Consider the following 19,136-nt stretch of genomic DNA (forward strand, 5'->3'; position numbering starts at 1 on the left):
CATGGTGGAGATAATAATATATCAGTGATATTAAAATAAACAAAAAACAAAAACTGAACAGCTTGTGTCTCCCTAGTGCATCCCCAGTTCCAGCAATATCTTGAAAACATCCTGCTAACAGACTGATGATAAGTTAATGCTAAGCCAGCAAGATAATGTCTTGCCAAAGACAAAACAATGGTAGCATCATTGCATGTTACAAAATTTCAACAAGTCATACTGAAACTCTTTGAAGGGGTGGGGCAGGCTGTTTTTAGTTACTACGTGAGCAATTACTACATATCATAGGTATTTATATGGCCCCAGATACCATAGTATCTGAGGACCTCATAATCTTTAATGTAGTTGTCCTCGCAACACCACTGCGAGGTAGGGAAGGGCTATTATCTCCATTTTTACAGAGTGGCTTATACAAGGTTACCCAGGAATCCTTTGGTAGAACAGTGAACTGAGCTCAGCGCCTACCCATTGAGCCAACATTCCTTCCTACTTATTATAAGTAAGAGTTTCTGATGTGAGTAGTACTGGTGTTCTTACAGATTCATAATACAGATTAATCTAGACCATAAAGACATAGCTAATGACCAGTCAATGCATTGCCTTTCATTTTAACCTCACTGCATACTCCCTAGCAGAGGAGTGTCCTGTATTACTCTCCCATTCAGCAATTTTCCATTTGTAATAAAGCATCATTTAGTACACCATTCTCCTTCCTAACACATTTCTTTATTACAATATAAACCTTCTATAATTGGAATGCCCCTTTAGCTATAATCCTCTTTTTTTTAAAATTGAAAGTATGTGAACTATAAAACCGTAAACTTAAAGATATTTTCATGAAAACCTGTTATCTCCTCCTGTGTAAAATGGAGTGAGGATGTCCTTGTAATTACTTTTATGGACATCTTTTTAATAGCCATGGGGAGATACATAAACATTTAATTATTAAGAAAGGAGTTAAGGCAATGGAGAACATCATAATAACAAAGTTATTAATACATAGAATTCATTAATTGATAATTATGGTGAGAGATAAATGTCACTGAATTGTTTTGCTCGAAACAAGGTGCACATGCCGGTATTTACCAAGAACGTGCAAGAAATCACATTCTGTGTGTCACCTAATGTAACTGGGTTACTTCTTGTGCCTGTAAAGGTCTTGGCCTTTGAATATTTTTTTTCTTTTTTAATCTTGAAAATATTATTACTATTTCTTTGCATAAATAGCGAACGTATGGTCAAAACAAATGTAACATAAATAACAAAGAATAAATAGGCGCGGCCTGTTTGCAGTGTCTTATGGCATCAAATACAATTTGAGAAGGAGGTGTAACAGCAAGGCAAGATGGCTGTAACAGCTGCCATTGTGGCTCCCTGCTCCTTGGCTTGCAGAGCTTAAGGGGTGCTCCACATTCTGCCAGAGGCAAGAGGTTCCAAGGGTTAATTCTTGGAGCCAGAGATCCTGGTGTCCAGCAGTGCTCCAGCTAGTTCCCTGAATGCATCCTGTAAACTGGGAGTTAGGTAGAACTAGGCAGTTCAGAGCTCTGGCTTTATGGCAACTGGGGATTACCATGTTTCCACAGTCTCCCCAGGTACATGGTTAGATTGGTTTTAAGGCTGCTTTGTACTGCTAGTCACTCAAAGCTGCCTTAGCCATTTCCAGAATTAGTTCCCATGTGTAAAATACTGTATTTTTTTTTTTTAGAAAGCAGTAGATAAATATATGCATCAGTATAATTCCATCTATTATCTACTTATGCAGCATTATCTACTAATTTGAATTAAATTAATTCAGCCTCAAATATAAAGCAAACAAGCTTTTAGAAGTGTGACACTTAGGAAAACTAACTGTACAATTTACAAATTGGGAACTCTGTATCTGCATCAGGCTTCAAGCTTCATTTTGACTGTGCAGCTCTTTGCCTTCGCTATTGCTTGCTTGCCTCCATGTTGGGCTGAATTCCTAGCACTTACAGATACAGGGCTGACAATAGAGGGCAGCTAATTTTAAAGTACCCAATTGCTGGAAAATGGTTCACGCTAGGCAAAAGCCCAGAAAGACTGGTTTAGCAGGGTGTAGGCTGGGGTTTCTGCTCAAGTGGGGTAGTTGGCAAGGTGTCCACTGACATGGGGCCATTTTCTTCCAGTCCATGTGGGAGAAGGAACACAGTATGTGGCAGCCTGTCACGAGTAAGGCCCTCAGCTGTGCCTGCTCAGTATTTCTGATGCCCTAATTAGCCAGCTATCTTGCCTGGTGGACCACCCTGCCTAATTGGCTAAGGAAGCCAGGAGGTTGGTTCTTAAGCACTTTAAAAATAACTTTCCAATTGTTACTTTCTGTTTTTCATTCTATCACATTCAGAAGTAAAACATATTTAAACCATATAGGAGAAAGATAGGGAATTGTAGTCACTAGTACCTGAATGGGGGGATTGTGCCACAGTTCTGGGGAATGTATAGAGGTAAATTATGTGAGGACTGGGAAGATCTAGTTGTAGTGGGAGGTGGAAGGGACATGGATAAGACACAGAAAAAGTTTAAAACACATAGCATTAAAAACAAACAGGAAAAGTAAAATGAAGCATTTGTGCTGTTTCATTGAAACTGAAATCACTGGGATGAACATGCTTAAAATTAAGCATGCGCTTAAGTGCTTTGCTGGATCAAGGACATAGTGCTCAGTACCTTACAGGACCAATCTATATTTTTGTAAAGTGCACTATATAAATGTAAAAACATTGTTATTAATGATCATCAATAACTTTGATCATAATAATTACCCCTTCATGCCTCACGACAAAGACACATATACCTCCTCAGGAAGAACAAGTTGTTTGTATCTTACTCTTTGGTAGCATGCCAAAACAGCAGCAGCAGCCACCATACCACTGGGTTACCAAATGTGGGCTGTATGAATTGTTAGTTAAAATAGTAATGGGGTCTGTCTTCTACCCTCAGCATGTAGAGCACACTAATATTTACATGTTCCAACACCAGCTTATTAAAGTGTGGCTTACATCTCCACTTGTCACCTCTGAATTTGCCCAACAGAGTTCAATTGATAAACTTTTTGTGGAAGATGAGAAAACTGCTTGGTTGAAAACAAATCACAGTGGTCATTGTATAATGTATAAGCTCTATAAAGTTGCTTTTGAGGAAGCGCGTAGTGAGAAAATTGAGGAACTGTAGCCATGGTGGATGACTTAAGTAGTTATCTCAAAGGCTATTTAAGAGCTGAAACGCCTATTTCTCAAGCAGGAACTATGATTTTTGTCAGCATGTAAACACAGGGCCTGATTCTCTACTGCCTTATATTTTTCTGTAATCATTTAGGCCCTGATCCTTGGATAAGCTCCCTACAGACAGACTCCTGTGACCTCACAGAGCCCCACTGAAATAAGTAGGGCTCTGTTTAGCACAGGCATTTACCTTCACAGATTTGCTCATGTGGATGCAATTGCAGGATCAGACATTATACCCATGCAAAGTGAGTGTAAAATGTTACTCCTGATGGGCCAAGGATTCTGATTCAGAAGTATTTTGCACCAACTCTGCAAATATACAAAGAATGACAGAAATTGCAAGGTAGTAATAGTTTCGTGCCCTATCCATCCATACCATGTGTGTCGGAAGCACATACACAATGCACAATGGTGGTTAGCTGACCATTGTCAAAGCTGGACTTCTGACTAAAAGCTGTATTGTGGTTTTATGTAAAAAGCCTGTATACTGGACTTTTAGATGCATCAGAGCCTCCTACAGGTTTATGAAAAAGACTCCTCTTGAATTTCCCTACTCTGTATTTACCAGGCTTCCTTTGTAGTAAATACATATTGTCCTAAACGTATTGAAAAGAAGTTCTAACCAAATATCCTGGTAATGCAAATGATCACTCCCATTATGCTTATACACTGTCACAATAACTATCTTCCACTATCTCATCTTTTTTTCAATATCATGAACAGATGGCTCTGAGCTTTATGTAGGTGATTAATTAAACTACACACAACAGGAGTATTTTGTGCATGAACAAATTCCTTTTAACAAGATTTTAAATTCTTTTGGCAACCAATCTACTCTAGGTTACAAAGTAGCAGCCGTGTTAGTCTGTATTCGCAAAAAGAAAAGGAGTACTTGTAGCACCTTAGAGACTAACAAATTTATTTGAGCATAAGCTCTAAGGTGCCACAAGTACTCCTTTTCTTTTTGCGAATCTACTCTAGGGGACAGGAGTGTATTTTTATCTTTTCCACTTTTCTTTTAAACGTATGCAGTACCTGCCTTAAAACCAAGATGCATATATCTCATTCCAGGAATTAGAAAAGGGCTTAGGGCTTGATCCTGCTTGTTAGGGGGCTTATTTCTTCACCCACTTACTTCCCTGGTCCTTCTCACATGAACAAAGAGCAACAATACCCAAACTCCAAAGGTGCAAACAATTCAATGTTTATTGGGGTGAGCTTCCAGCAAGCATGATTCCAGTTTCCTTCCTTAGTGTCCCCCTTTCCAGCTCTGACACCACAGAGCCTTACCTTTGTCGCTGTTCCCATTTCCCCCCCTTAGCAAAACATGATTCCAATTTCCCCACCCCCATTCCCTGTTCCCATTTCCCCCCCTTACTTCCCGATTGACTACAGGCTATATAGTAAAACATGAGTTCTGCTTAGCTATAACTTGTCATTTTACTGAAATTTAACTAACCAATCCTAACATATTGTAACATGATTTATTAACCAATTATATCCCACCACCTTAATTAGCTTACACCCAGCAAAATTAATTGTACAGCAAACAGAAACAATCACAGAACCAGACAGAGATTATACAGACAAACAATAGGGAAATGGGGACTACAGTGATAAAACAACAAAGAAATGAGGATTTCACATCTCAGCTATTGATAAGTGAGTTCTTGCCAGACAGGATGCTATCAAACTAAGTTTCCTTTTACATCTTCTAGGCACTTCCCTTTCTCTGGAGGTGATAGAAATACAATCCTGTCCTGATAATGCCTAACAGCCCAATAGCACTTTTGTCAAGGTTCCTTCCCCACTCTGAACTCTAGGGTACAGATGTGGGAACCTGCATGAAAACCTCCTAAGCTTACTTTTACCAGCTTAGGTTAAAACTTCCCCAAGGTACAAATTAATTTTACTCTTTGCCCTTGGATTTCCACTGCCACCACCAAACTTTATCTGGGTTTACTGGGAAACATAGTTTGGAAACGTCTTTCCCCCCAAAAAATCCTCCCAACCCTTGCACCTCACTTCCTGGGGAAGGTTTGGTAAAAATCCTCACCAATTTGCATAGGTGACCACAGACCCAAACCCTTGGATCTTAGAACAATGAAAAAGCATTCAGTTTTCTTACAAGAAGACTTTTAATAGAAGTAAAGGAATCACCTCTGTAAAATCAGGATAGTAGATACCTTACAGGGTAATTAGATTCAAAACGTAGAGAATCCCTCTAGGCAAAACCTTAAGTTACAAAAAAGACACACAGACAGGAATAGTCATTCTATTCAGCACAGTTCTTTTCTCATTTAAAGAAATCATAATCTAACACATACCTAGCTAGATTACTTACTAAAAGTTCTAAGACTTTACTCCTGTTCTGTCCCCGGCAAAAGCAGGATACAGACAGACACAGACCCTTTGTTTTTCTCCCTCCTCCCAGCTTTTGAAAGTATCTTATCTCCTCATTGGTCATTTTGGTAGGTGCCAGCGAGGTTACCTTTAGCTTCTTAACCCTTTACAGGTGAGAGGATTTTTCCTCTGGCCAGGAGGGATTTTAAAGGGGTTTACCCTTCCCTTTATATTTATGACAACCTTATTTCAATGTGACTAGTTTGGAATGTGAGGATGTGACCGGTTGCTTCCCAGTTTATGGCTGCCTCTGCTGCATAGCCAAAGGCCTTAGCCTAAGAACAGGGCCTCAGACTGTCACAGTAAGAGAAGGCCCTTACACCGGCAGACAGTGATTTTGATTCTTTCTTTTATACTTCTATAACTAGCTAAGTGATAAGAATACCACCTAAATTAGAATATAGGCCTTTACAGACAGGCCTGAATATCTATATCCTAACACTCCTGGCTAGTGACTGCTACTGAAAAAGGAGCAGAGATACAAAGCAGTGCTGCTGAGCACTCACAATACTGCTAGGGATGCTCTGAAACAAATTCTGATGAGTATGGGAGAAAATGACCATGGAGTATTGGAGAGAGGGCGTGGTCGGGGCATAGGGGCTTGCGTTCAATACTGCACATTCAAATGTGTGTGGCAATCATTTTTGTTATTTCCACCATTGCTGTACCTGAGTGTGCAGAAAAGATGCCCTGAGGGGAAAGTGAGAGTAGAAGCATTCATGAGAATGACTGATGAACACCAGCATATCTTTTAGACTGTTGTTTCAACTTTATAAAGGTTATCTGCATGCTCGTGAGCCAGGGATCGTATGCTGACTAAGTAGAGAGGGTTACTGAGCTTCCCCCAGGAACTATAATCAGTGGGGGGAAGGAGGGTGATGGGGTGTTGGCCCCACACCAGCCCTGTGAAGGACTTAAGGCAGCACAGATAGGGCCAATTAACTTGAAAGGCCACAGAGGGTGGAGGGGCTGGCTTGATTGCAAATGACTAATAGATGATAAAACCCAGCTGATGGGGAAGCTTGCTAAAATAGGAAGCTAGAAAGTGTGCTGTAGACAGGGGCTGCAGTGTAGAAGCTACTTGTCACTCCCTGGGCTTAGAGAGGGAAAAGGAGGTAAATCAAGGGAGCGAGCGAAGCCTTGGGATCCTGGCCCTGAGGAAAGGGTTTACCAAGAAGCGTGTAGAGGAGAACCTATTGGAGGCAGAGTAGGAAGCAGCCCAGGGAAAGAGAAGTGAGGGTTGAAATTGTATAGACATTGGCGGCTGATTATATGGTCCCTGAGTTGCAACCTGGAGTAGTGGGTGGGCCTGGGTTCCCCTACCAATACTGGGAAGTGGCACAGGGTTATGGGAGACAGCTGGAAAACTGGTCTGGAAGGACTTTGATACTCCAGAAGGGAGGAGTACCTAGTGACCTAACCAGAAAGCTGAGACACAAAGAGAGAGAGAACCCTGAGTTGCAGAGAAAGAGATGCGGTGGGGTGAATGAACAACAGAAGGGGAGAGCTGATTCCCCAGACACAGCCACAGAGAGGCGCACCAATGGTGAGTGAACGCTGACCGGCGGGGGTGAGTAAAGTAATTAGCACAGACCCTGGGACTGGTAAACAGCTCCAGAGAATTACTACCCCTGGGGGGAATTGCATGTACTGGTCCAGACTGCGTTCAAGAGACTCGGAGAGATCCTAAATTATAAAGGGCTATCTTGAACTGACTCTGGGAGGCTCTCATTTTGATGAACCTTTGATCAAGGTGTGTGGGGGGGCAGACCAAGCTGAAGGGTTGAAAGGACAGTGACCTACCACACACCTATGTGGAAGATGGGCACCTTCTGGTACATTTAGTATGTATTTAGACCTTTTATCATTTTCATGAGTGTTTTATCTGTAATGCATTTGTCTGTAAATGTACTCTGCTTTGGAAGAGCTGTTTGGTTACTTATAACCACTGACCTAGACTGTTCATAGCCTTTGGAAAGAATGAAAACTGTTGGTGCTGAGTGAGGTGAGACCTGCTGGGGTAGTCATGACTTGCAGCAGGGGTGCAGCTCATAACTCTGGCCTGGAAGAATAGGGACATGGGTCCTTGCCAAAGAAAGGTGACAGCTAGAGTCCTGATACCTGAGAGGGCATTCCTTGAGCAGACCACAGATGGGGTCAGAGTTGCATTTACACTTGAACTGGGACAATGGGCTGGTTCAAGACATAGAAATGCTTCCAAATATTCTCATGAAACGGTGCCTCTCACAGACTTCAACGCTTGATGCATCATGGCATATATGGGGGGAAGGGACTTTTTAGCCAGCTTCTCAGTCTGCAGTAACCACTGTCCTCCGCTTTCTTCATGTTTTTGGTTGTGAGTAACAAAAATAGTTTATCTAAAAATTCTTCTGTTGGTTCGGCATTGCTCTTTCATTACCCTCATTCAGGCTTTAGGTTTGATTGCCCATAATAATAAGAACTAAACAAATATTGCTCAACAACTTAAAATAATATAATAACATTTCCATTTTTTAAAATTTTGCTTCTGTTGCATTTGTGTCCACAGAATGAGTTCACTGGCAGGAATGATCATGGAAATAATTAATTTTAAGTGAATATTGTGGAATATTCACTCTGAAAAGTCTATTTCTTGAAGTTTTACTCGTTCAAACATGGAAAGAAACGTTCCTATTTTGGTACTATGGACAAAATGTTTAAAGTTGGGGACCTCAAGTTAGACATTTAAGTGCATATTTATGTGGCTAAGAAGTGGCCTGATTTTTCAAAAGTACTGAACTCCTGCAGGTCCCAGGGATCATTGCCCAGATTTCGGTATCCACATTTTGGCATATGTGTCCTATCAAAACAATTTGAATTTTGAATACTGAATACTCAAAACAAGCTGTTTGAAAATGAGTTGTGGATACTAGTCAAGACTTATTTGTGGAAATTACTTAGCTAATAATGAAAAACTTCAAGAAAATTGTAATTGATTCATGGACAATTTACAAATGGTGAAAAAGGTGAAATTGGTTAATACTTTACCTGGTAACTTATTCAGATATTTCAAATAACAGTAATGCATTATTTTGCTGTGCATTTTTTTACTATATAATTGAAGCACGGCATCATCATTTTAAGTACCTTTATAAAATTAGGTGCTATCTTGGCATTTGGTGTTTCAGTGTGCCTGTTACAGCAGTAGGAATTGGTTGCAGGCTGCATGAATCCAATGTTAAGGGGACACACACACACACACACACACACACACACACACACACACACACACGCTCCTTCAAAGAGGTCATTCAGCATTTCTGACAATGTAACAAAGAGAGCTAAAGGGCAGCTTATCTTCTTAGAATAAAGGCTAACACCAAAAGGGGATTGATTCTCCTCTGAGATACATAGTCAAGAATACCAGATATCTTGAAAAATCTGCTAGTGCATTCTATGGCTTTCCTGTATGCCAATGAATAGACATCCATGATATCCAACTGTGGATGCCCGCAGAATTAAATCCTGTGGGGTTAATCCGTTTTAAACCTCTGGTTGACATCTTTCCCATCTGTTTCTCAAAAGTTTTAGACTCAACGGGAAATCCTCACACAACCTATTTCGTTTGCCACTGATAAGACTTAGCAGAGTTTAAATGTTTTCAGGAGGCAATAGCCGTTGGAAACCTTCCTTTTCCTCTTGTTGGCTTTTAGGGGTTTTTTTCCCCTCTTTCTTCTTCTAGACAAACTTTGGATATTATGAGACGTAAAATAAGATGCAGTTCAACCTAAGAGAAGTTTGGCCTTTGTGTGAAACGACTGCAGCAAGGTTCAGTTTGGGAAGAAAGGCTGAGATTTAAACTGTGAAAATGGAAGACAATTGTTAACGGAAAATCTGAAATACAGAAATTCGAATAAGAAAAGATGTGCAATGGTTGCAGTTCTCATCTTTGTCATTTAAGTGACAAGTTACCAAGCAAATAAACATCCAGCCCTAATCTGCTGGCAGCCCTCTGCATTTGTTTCATACTTTGCTGTACAGTTTCTAGTGGAGAGGCTTGTTTTATATCTGGCACATCCTGACCTATTCTATAGCACCATATATAATTGCACTATAGAAATAATAGATCTTCCTAGGATATTTTCTCTCTAAAATTGTAAGTAATTCTTATATTAATCAGCATTATTGATAGGCCATCTCTACAACCCATATTTGCATTGGGGTGAATGTAACTTTTTAATCCAGCCTGAGTGAAGGATGTTAATCTGATCTCTGCTTTCCCCTTGATCCTAGAAGGAGGTAAAATGCAAAGCCCTCTTGCTCACTTCCCATCGTGCCTCATGCTGGCCTGACTTTGCACGCTGGCGCATTGGTGATGTGGAGCCAGGACTCCACATAGAATCAGAGAAGATTAGGGTTGGAAGAGACCTCAGGAGATCATCTAGTCCAACCCTAGCTCAAAGCAGGACCAACCCCAACTAAATCATCCAGTTCCCCATCCCTGCCTGCCTATTTCTCACCTACCTGCAGAGGCAGGGAAAACTAGGCAAGAAGTAACCTGGCAGCTGTAGTTTTCCCTGTGTGTCCAGGGAGTCTGGTTATGTGAGTAACCCACCCCAAGGGAGCAAAGTAGACCACTTGCAACTCCATACTCTTTTACAGATCTGGTTGGGAACCAGAAATTACATTTTTCAGGAAATTCCAATATTTAGAACATACAATTTGTTCACGATCCGTATGAAAAGGAAATTCCACATAAATTCAGTTCAGGACGATTGAAATGTTCCATTTTGATCATGTTGTTCAATTAAATTTTTTGCTTTGTTTCTTTAATATTAAAATACTAAGCTCAATGTTTTCATATAGTATAAAAGTCTAAATGTAGTTAATTGAAACAACATGATCAAAACAAAATGAATTGAAATGTCACTAATTAAAACAATTAAAATTTTTTTTAAACAGAAAACTCGACACATACCAGCAATATATTTCAACTTTGACAAACCTGCATTTTTCAATGGAAAACTGTACTTCCAACCAGATTTTCTCTTCTCATAGCACAGGTCTCTAGATCGAGTCCACTGAGTGGTTCTTTCTTGTATGAGGAGCCCCACTGAAATGAATTGCCTCTCATTGTAAGTAACGGCAGCAGAATCGTGCTCTTAACATTACAATTCTTCCAAAAGGCCTGATTTGATATTTTCATTCTACAGCATTCAACCTTAAAAGGCTGTGAATGTTTTCTGTTAAAATATTATATGAAAAACACGTTTGCTTCTGATGTTTAGATTTAATCTCTTTGCTGTAGTTTCTCTGTAGCAATAGATTCCAAAGCCAGAAGGGAGCATTGTGATCACCTTGTTTGACCCTTGGTGTAACCCAGGCCATTAAACTTCCCCAAAATAATTTCTAGAGCATATTTTTTAGAAAAATATTCATTGTTGATTAAAAATGGTCAGCGATGGAGAATCAACTGCAATGGTATGTGGGGTTTTTTCCCCCCAATTTTTAATTATTCTTACTGTTAAAAAATTATGCCTTAAACAAACACATAAATAATCTTTTGTTTATTGGAACATTAGTATTTCAAACTTAATGGTCCTGACAATATGGGGCAATACCTGAAAAGAACTTTGCATAGTGCAAGATGTCATGAAGCAGCAGCAAAGTGAAAATAGCCATTAGCCTAGACTATAGTGTGACTGGCCCAAATTGGAACGCTTGTAGTACAGAAATTGCCCACATTGCAAATAATTCAACCTTCCTAAAAAAGGATTACAGTGGTCTATTTGCCAGATGGATGGGTAAGATGGCCTGCTGTAACTAGATACCTGATTTAAGTAGAACACTCTTGTTTAATACAAACCTCTTTTTTTTTTTTTATTATCTCATTGGTATTGTCAGGGCAACCCATTTTGTCTCAATTTCCTTCAAGCAGCACTTCTTAAACAATACTATAAAAGTAGCAAGTTCCATTATGCCTCAACAAAATCATACACCTTGGGTTTTCTAATCTTTTAGATTTCATACAAGGTGACTATCTTTCTGTCTTGACTTGTAGAAAAATTAGCATCCCCATGTCTTGAAAAAAATCTTTGCTTTTGGATGCAATGTCCTATATTGGCATGAATAACATTTAACATTCCCAGTGCTACCAACGTGACTTCCTTAACTAGTGTAAATGACAAACTATCATATGATGGGGTCAGTGTATTAATATTCTTCACATATTAGAAATGCAAACTTCATTCTGACTTCTGGAGTCCCACTTCTGTCGTGATTTTACAGCACAGGAGACAACTGAATTATTCAATAATCTAATAAAAATTTTCAGATGGGAAATTAAAAGAGCATAATTCTCTATTTGTTTTAGCAATAAATTAATATTCTGTGTATAGCAGAAATAATACTTAACATTTTATTATAAAGTGTTGTACTCACAAGAAAGTGTTCTATTAAACACTTTATGGTGTTATTTCAAGCCTTCAGCAGTTATGCTGATGAGTCTCTGCCTTCAAGCCCTTGCCTGCCAAAACAGCTACTATAATGTATCATAATTCACCATTTAATTAAGGCATCTGTCTAGAAAAATGTGTTTTCAGTATTCATTCTTCTTTTCATATTTACCAATATACAGAACACAATAGCATGGGGTCTGAGCCTCCATTCTATTTGACTGTTCCTGTGAAGTACCAAATGCCCTCACTCCCACCAATCCCTGTAGGTTTTGAGGGCATTAGGTTCTTTGGAGTAGATGCTCAAAATATTTCAGAATAGGGTTTGTATTTGGTTGCTGGGGATCGGGCTATCACAGATCTGTATTTTTTTCCTATACATGACCCCATAACTCTAAAACATAAATGTGTATTGGATTTATTTATGTGGTTCTTCAGGGCAGAGACTGTCTTAACTCTTTTTATGTATAATATAGCGTCCAGCACAATGAGTCCCTGATCCTGATAGGGGTCCCTAGATACTACTGAAATACTAGTAACAGAGTGTGTGAACGACCCGTATAGACCACTACTGGTTTGTGGAGCTTTTCCTGGTGGTCCACAGAATGAAATACATTGAGAACCAAGTAGAGAGGGGATTGGGTGTTGAAGGAAGGTGGGGTCCATGAGAGGATCTTATCCATTTTGGAGATTTCAGTAGATGAAAGCATTACATGAGCATGCAAGCTCTTAATTGGCATCCTTGGTAACAGCTGAAATGTGTTTGACTGACAAGAGATTGAACATATCTAAAGCTTGAGGCCTAGATAGAGAAAGACAGAGTTGGATAGGGGAAGAGCATGTTTAGATAAAATCGGTGATATTTGTTTTTAATACGGGGGTCAAGCTAAGTAAGTTGTTTTATCCTGTCCTCTGCCCCCGACTAGTGAGAGTGCTTGAGCAGCTACTAGAAGTTTAGTGTCATGCTACGTACTGAAACTCAGGTTTCTGGTTCTCCATGCTTACACCTAATAATGGATTAGAGAACAGTATACAGTTTCCTTTTCTTTCTAAAAGAGCACAATTCACCCCGCATTAGAAAGACTCCTAATGATTTCAGTGTGAATTAAATCCTCAAACAATTGGTTCAAAAATATTAAAAGAATAGATAAGAGACCACTTTACTCATCTAGACTGACCTCCTGCATAACACAGGCCATACAATCTCAGCAAGCAATTCCTGCATCAAGCCTCCAAAATAGTGGTTGAACTGGAGCATACCTTTTATAAAGGCATCTAGTCTTTAGTTAAAGACCACAAGTCATAAGGAATTTGTCATATCTCTTGGTAATCTGTTACACTAGTTAGTTACCCTCACTGTTTTTAAAAGAAATTGTTTCTTACTTCCAGTGAATCTTTCAGTCTTCAACTTCCAGCCATTAGAGTGTGTTGTACTTCTGCTACTTGACTAAGGAGTCGAGCTGGGTGAGTAACTGTTTGTTTGTTTGGCAAGAGTGGGGGGAAATTCAACAAATTTGAAAAGCTGCAAAAAAATCATTTCAGGTTGGATTTTAAATGATTTTTGTTTTTAAAATCTACAGAGAATTGAAAAGTCAAAAACAAATTTATTTCAGGACAAATGAAGCATTTTGTTCCCATAAAACTGAAACATTGCGTTTGATTTTGACCATTTTTACATATGGGGGGGGTTAAAATAATATTTGAGGAGATTTTGAAACAAAAAGTCCTTCAAACATAATGTTTAGTTTCAAAGATGTTGAAACAAAATGTTTGGGGCTTTTTGGGGAAATTGGGTTCTGCTCCTACAAACACACAATTTAACGAAACTGTGAAATGTTTCAGTGTTGCTGCATTTGCTCTTTTTTTCTTCCAAAAAAAAGTTTGGGCTCTCAAACTTTCCCCAGCTCTGCTAAAGTGTACTCAAGTATCAGATATCATGCCACTACTGCATTTTGAAAGGTAACACCTGCATAGGATGCGTGCTACCATGAACACTTTATTTTTTGAGAACACTAAGACACATGGAAGATCAGCATTTCTGCCCCAGTATAACTGTTGTCCTGGGATTTTTCATGCTTTCCAACTTCGACTCTGACGTAGCTGGGCCCAATTCTATTTAAATCTTGCGCCGGAGCTCATTGTTGTGCTTTGCTTTGATTTCGTTACATAGCTTTGATTATCTTATTGATGTAGTGGAATTGTGCCTATTTATACCAGTGAGGAATTTGGCTCAATTGACTTCAGGCAGGGGCAACTTCAACACAGAATATTTTGGCTTGGTGAGAAGGAGATTTGGCTTTGCTATGAGAGTCCCAGTCTGAGTCTCCAATGTGTAGGCTGTGCACACAATGAAACGAATCCAGCCAGAGTTTTGTGAACTTTACCAGTTGATTAAGTCTGAGGCAGTGTCTTGCCACCTGCTGGCAGAGGCAACAGCTGTAAAGTATAGATTAACTCCAATATCAACTCAGTTCTTTAAAGTAGTTGAGTACTTGCTGAATGTACATAGTGTTAGATCATGTAACTTAATTTTCTGTGGATAGTATAACTTTGCATTCTCTAACCTCTCCCATAATATCAAAGGTTTAAGTATTCATAACTTATCTAGTCAGTCTATGCTGCTTCTTTTTTTTTAAAGAGCTTGTTAAATGTGTTAGTTTTATTGCAAAAAGAAAAGGAGTACTTGTGGCACCTTAGAGACTAACAAATTTATTTGAGCATAAGCTTTCACGAAAGCTTATGCTCAGATAAATTGGTTAGTCTCTAAGGTGCCACAAGTACTCCTTTTCTTTTTGCAAATATAGACTAACACGGCTGCTACTCTGAAACTTAGTTTTATTGATCATTTAACAACTCATGGTTTGTGGCAAAACACCAGTACAGATGGGCACACATTGATGATATTAAAATATGAATTACTGCTAGTTAGGGACACCATTTATTATCATTTTACAGGAAAATAATTCCACGCAAATCAATCTGTAGCATATTGGGGGCTGGGGTGGTGGGAGGGGGTGGGACAGAGACCAAAAAACCTCAGCCAGTAGCAAGCCAAATTGGCCGCTGGTGATGTGCTTGAAAAACTGACATTTTTATCAACCTGTTATCATTGCAAAAGATGTCTCTAATTTTTAACATCTATCTTACATATGAATCCTGCACTTCAACTGCCAAACTGGCAGGCATATGAATTGTATTTCTGTGCAGTACAAATGCAATGAGTCATATATGAGAATTACCCCATGTATTAAACAATGCCAATAAATATAACAAGTGCACTGTGCAGTATCTGATAATGAGTGATCATCCCTGTGAAGTTATAAATAATCATACTTGAGATAATTACTTTGGGCCAGAACCTCAGTTAATGTAAAGTGCTTGGTGCTGAGTCAATGCAGCTACATTGATCTATACTAACTAAGGATCTAGCCCAAATTTCTCTGTGAAATTGTCATTTATGTATGTTTCTTCTCACAGTGAGCCCAAAATATTGCCCCAGAGACCAAACTGAGTAACTCAGTGCCATGGAAGAAAGATCTTCCTTCCAGACAGAGCTCCTCTTTGGCTGACAGTTCAGCCTCAGGGCTGGAGTACCCTTTGTGAAACTAATGTGTCCAGCCCAATACAAACACCCAGGAAGAAGGACTGGAAAATCAATGTAGTTGTGAATCCTCTCACCTCACTCCCAAAGGGAAATTTTGCATGGACAGACAAGGAACTCATGTGGAATATGCATAGAATCTGCAAAATGCAGGGAATGAATGATACCTGCCGGGTATCCAGAATCCTATCCCTATCTCTTACCACTTCCCACAGAGAAGAATCACAGCTGTTCACATTGTGAATCACATTCTGTTCTTCATTCATGGAGGCTGGAGAAGGATTTTTGTTCAGTGGTGAATACTGTAGCTATATGGAAGAAAATAATCATATAAAGATATATACCTTCTATAAGGTGAACAATGTCTGGAATGTTGTCAGCCAGCCATCTTGCATATGTATTTGAGTGGAATGAGGAGTTTATTAATTTTTGTTCCCATTTAAGCAACCACACCTCATGTCTGTAACCAAATAAGAAGGTAATACGATGATGGTGGCAGACCAGGTGCCAGCTCAAGCCAAGGTCCACATGCCTCAATTGAATACTGACAAATACATAGCTGGAATCAGTCTGGCTCCACCTCCATGTTAGTATTGGTTTTAGAACAATAAGGTTCTAAATAACAATTGGTTATACTTTATTGAATGCTTGGCAGTTGCTGCCTTCATTAATCTCACTGATAACATCTGTATCCTATATTATATAGTAACATTTGAGTGTTTACATTGGAAGCATCTATTACTGTGTGTAAATCATCAGACAGGAGAGAGACATTAATTAGTTAAAGTGCTGATCTCAACCAGCAGGTGTTAAATCCTGGCTGACAAGAAAGGCCCATTTAATGCCAGATGGACTAGAGTGGAACATAAAAGAGGACAAAAGACTTTGTTGTGTACTCATCTCCCCTGCCCTCATGAAGATGAGTGCTGCAAGTGAATTCCCCCCATCAGCTGAGTTTGCAGCTCAAAGCAGAAGGGAATTAAAAAAACCCTAACGAGAAGGAATTGTATCTTTTTGCTGCTTTGACTCAGGAAGGGGAGTGGGGAGGATTACTAGGCATAAGCAAAAGATCCCCAGTGTTTAGCCTGGGTTAGCCATTAAGGATTCACAGAGCTTGCTTCTTATAGAAGCTTCTATTACTTTGTGAAACCTAAGATTAGAACACATTTTTATATATATCTATATATATATCTGCTTTATCCTTGTAAAGAACTCATTTGTTTCCTTTTCCTATATAATAAATCTTTAGATAGTTTATTCTAGGATTGGCTACAAGCATTGCTTTGGGACTGGGAGTAACCTGAATATTGCTGTGATTCTTGGTGTAAGGGGAAATCCTATCACAAAGGTGGGCTCACGTAGGTGGTGAGACTGATTGGAGTACCCAAGGGGACTGCATATGACTCCATGGTTAAGCTGTTATAGTGCCTGAGGCACTTACACTTGATGCTTGGTTAATAAAATATAAGGATAGACTTCACACCCAATTTGGGGTTTGTGCCTTAGTTCTTAACTGTCTGCCGTGAGGTTGGTACACCCTCTGAGTCACTGCAAGACAGCTTGACAAATGTCAGTTATGGAGCAAAGTTATATGAAATGTTCTGTCCAATAAATAATTAGAGTTTGCTCCTGAAAACTGGTGGATTTTGGTGTCTGCTTCTCTGGGGACTTTTTTTTTTCTTTAAATACACATACAATTCAGTGTAATCTGATTCCAAAGCCAAAAATTTGCTCTGAAATTTAGTTTTATTAATTCCAGGGACAAGTTCTCACTAACAGGGATGATTTAATAACATCAAGAGAAGTTGACTCCATCAGAGGTAGGGAAACCACCCCAATATTCCCTTCAGTGTGATGGTGGAATTATAACAAAGGCCCCTCAAGAGACTCCTCTGAGTCATGACAGCAGCTGGATTCAGTTTTTTTTCTGGACATCTTATTTCTTTGTAAAAACTGCAACATTTCTGAAATTCATGGCCACGGAGACTCATTTAAAAGTTTCTGATGAAGACATTCAGAATGTATGCAGTAATACACTAATACATATTCCTATTACAGCTTGAACATCAAGACTTTTCCCATGTAGTGCATATTGGCTAATTTTGGCCTTTGGGGTCAGTAAATCTTAATACTCCAAATCTCAGTAGAACACAGGCTGGACTTATCTTGTATTTATATTGCAGTGTGGTGGGAAACATGAAGCACACAGCAAAAAACATCAAGACCAGAAAAAGTTTGGATCTGAGAGTTTCAAATTTTATATCACTGCTAGCAATCCTTTTAAAACTGCCCCAACTTTTCATCTTAATAAACTAGATTCTGTAATCTTTGGGTCTGATCCAAAGCCTACTGAAGTAACTGAGAGTCTTTCTGTTAACTTCAGCATACTTTGGATCATGCCCATTGTGAGCATAAAAGAAATCTGCTTCCTTGCGAGCTGTGTGGCAAATGTGGTAATCTATAGTTACACAAATTTAATTAATTTTGGGAAACTGTCACCAATGAATGAGCTGGCATGAGAGTTCAACGTCTAATGGAATTCCAGTTGATGAGTTTCATTATATATTTTAATGACCTCAGAATGCAATGAACATCTATGTAAACTTTTTTAACTCCATGAAAACCAGATTGTTTGTAGCAAAATTATTTGCAATGGCCACCAAATGCTGCAGTGAAATGAGTATAAGGGAAGGAGTGCCATTGAGAGCATGATTATCTATCTATCTCCTGTAATTGAACTGCAGTACTGTGCACAAACACAACCTGTAAAAAATAGCTCTATGGAGAGCCAGTAAAGTCTAAATTAGTGTTCTGATGGTTTTACTTGAAATGCTTTTCCAATCTCATTAGCATACAGCAAGAGAATAATAGTGATTCAATTGAACTTGGGAAGTTATTTAGTTTTTTCCAAGATATATTAGGCTGTGCATATCGTCAGTACTGTGCTACCACACATCAGAGTTAATGATGCTGTTAGTGTGATCCGTCATGCCAAAAAGGATCCTGAAAATAATTAGAAAGTGACTATGAATATGTAGATAGGGTACAGATTAGATATGTCACAGTCTCTTGTAGGAGGTACAAATTTGCACTGAAACAGTCAATGACCTCCAGCTTCAGTTATACTTAAATGAAATATCTGGACTTCATGTCTATTATACTCACAGTATTGTCCTAGTTCAATAAAATATCTACTCTTCTGAGCTTCTGCAATGCATCCCCTAAGGAGGTGCAGTATTCATTTAAAAAAAAAATCTTTGCATAGTCATTGTTATAGGATGTCAATATTTTTCCAAATGGATTTGGCAGGAGGATTTTCTAGACTTTTTCTGTACCTTTTTAATAGCTAATAGTAAATAAAGTGTTATGGAAAAGAGACTGCTGAAACTGACAAAGGGAAATTTAAGATAGGCAGTACATGTTGTCAGCTAATGGGATTGCTTAGGTTATATTTAC

At 39.0% G+C, this 19,136-nt stretch overlaps 1 long non-coding RNA gene across 1 annotated transcript; it reads left to right on the forward strand.

The window, feature by feature from the left end:
* Nucleotides 1–6,690: 6,690 nt before the first annotated feature.
* LOC122462194 lies at nucleotides 6,691–16,066 on the forward strand. The gene is made up of 4 exons (XR_006284608.1): nucleotides 6,691–7,191; nucleotides 10,688–10,759; nucleotides 13,469–13,543; nucleotides 15,557–16,066. It is a non-coding gene; the product is annotated as an uncharacterized LOC122462194 (long non-coding RNA).
* Nucleotides 16,067–19,136: the final 3,070 nt, after the last annotated feature.

Source organism: Chelonia mydas, chromosome 1 (assembly GCF_015237465.2).
Source record: "Chelonia mydas isolate rCheMyd1 chromosome 1, rCheMyd1.pri.v2, whole genome shotgun sequence".
NCBI classification, from domain to species: domain Eukaryota; kingdom Metazoa; phylum Chordata; order Testudines; family Cheloniidae; genus Chelonia; species Chelonia mydas.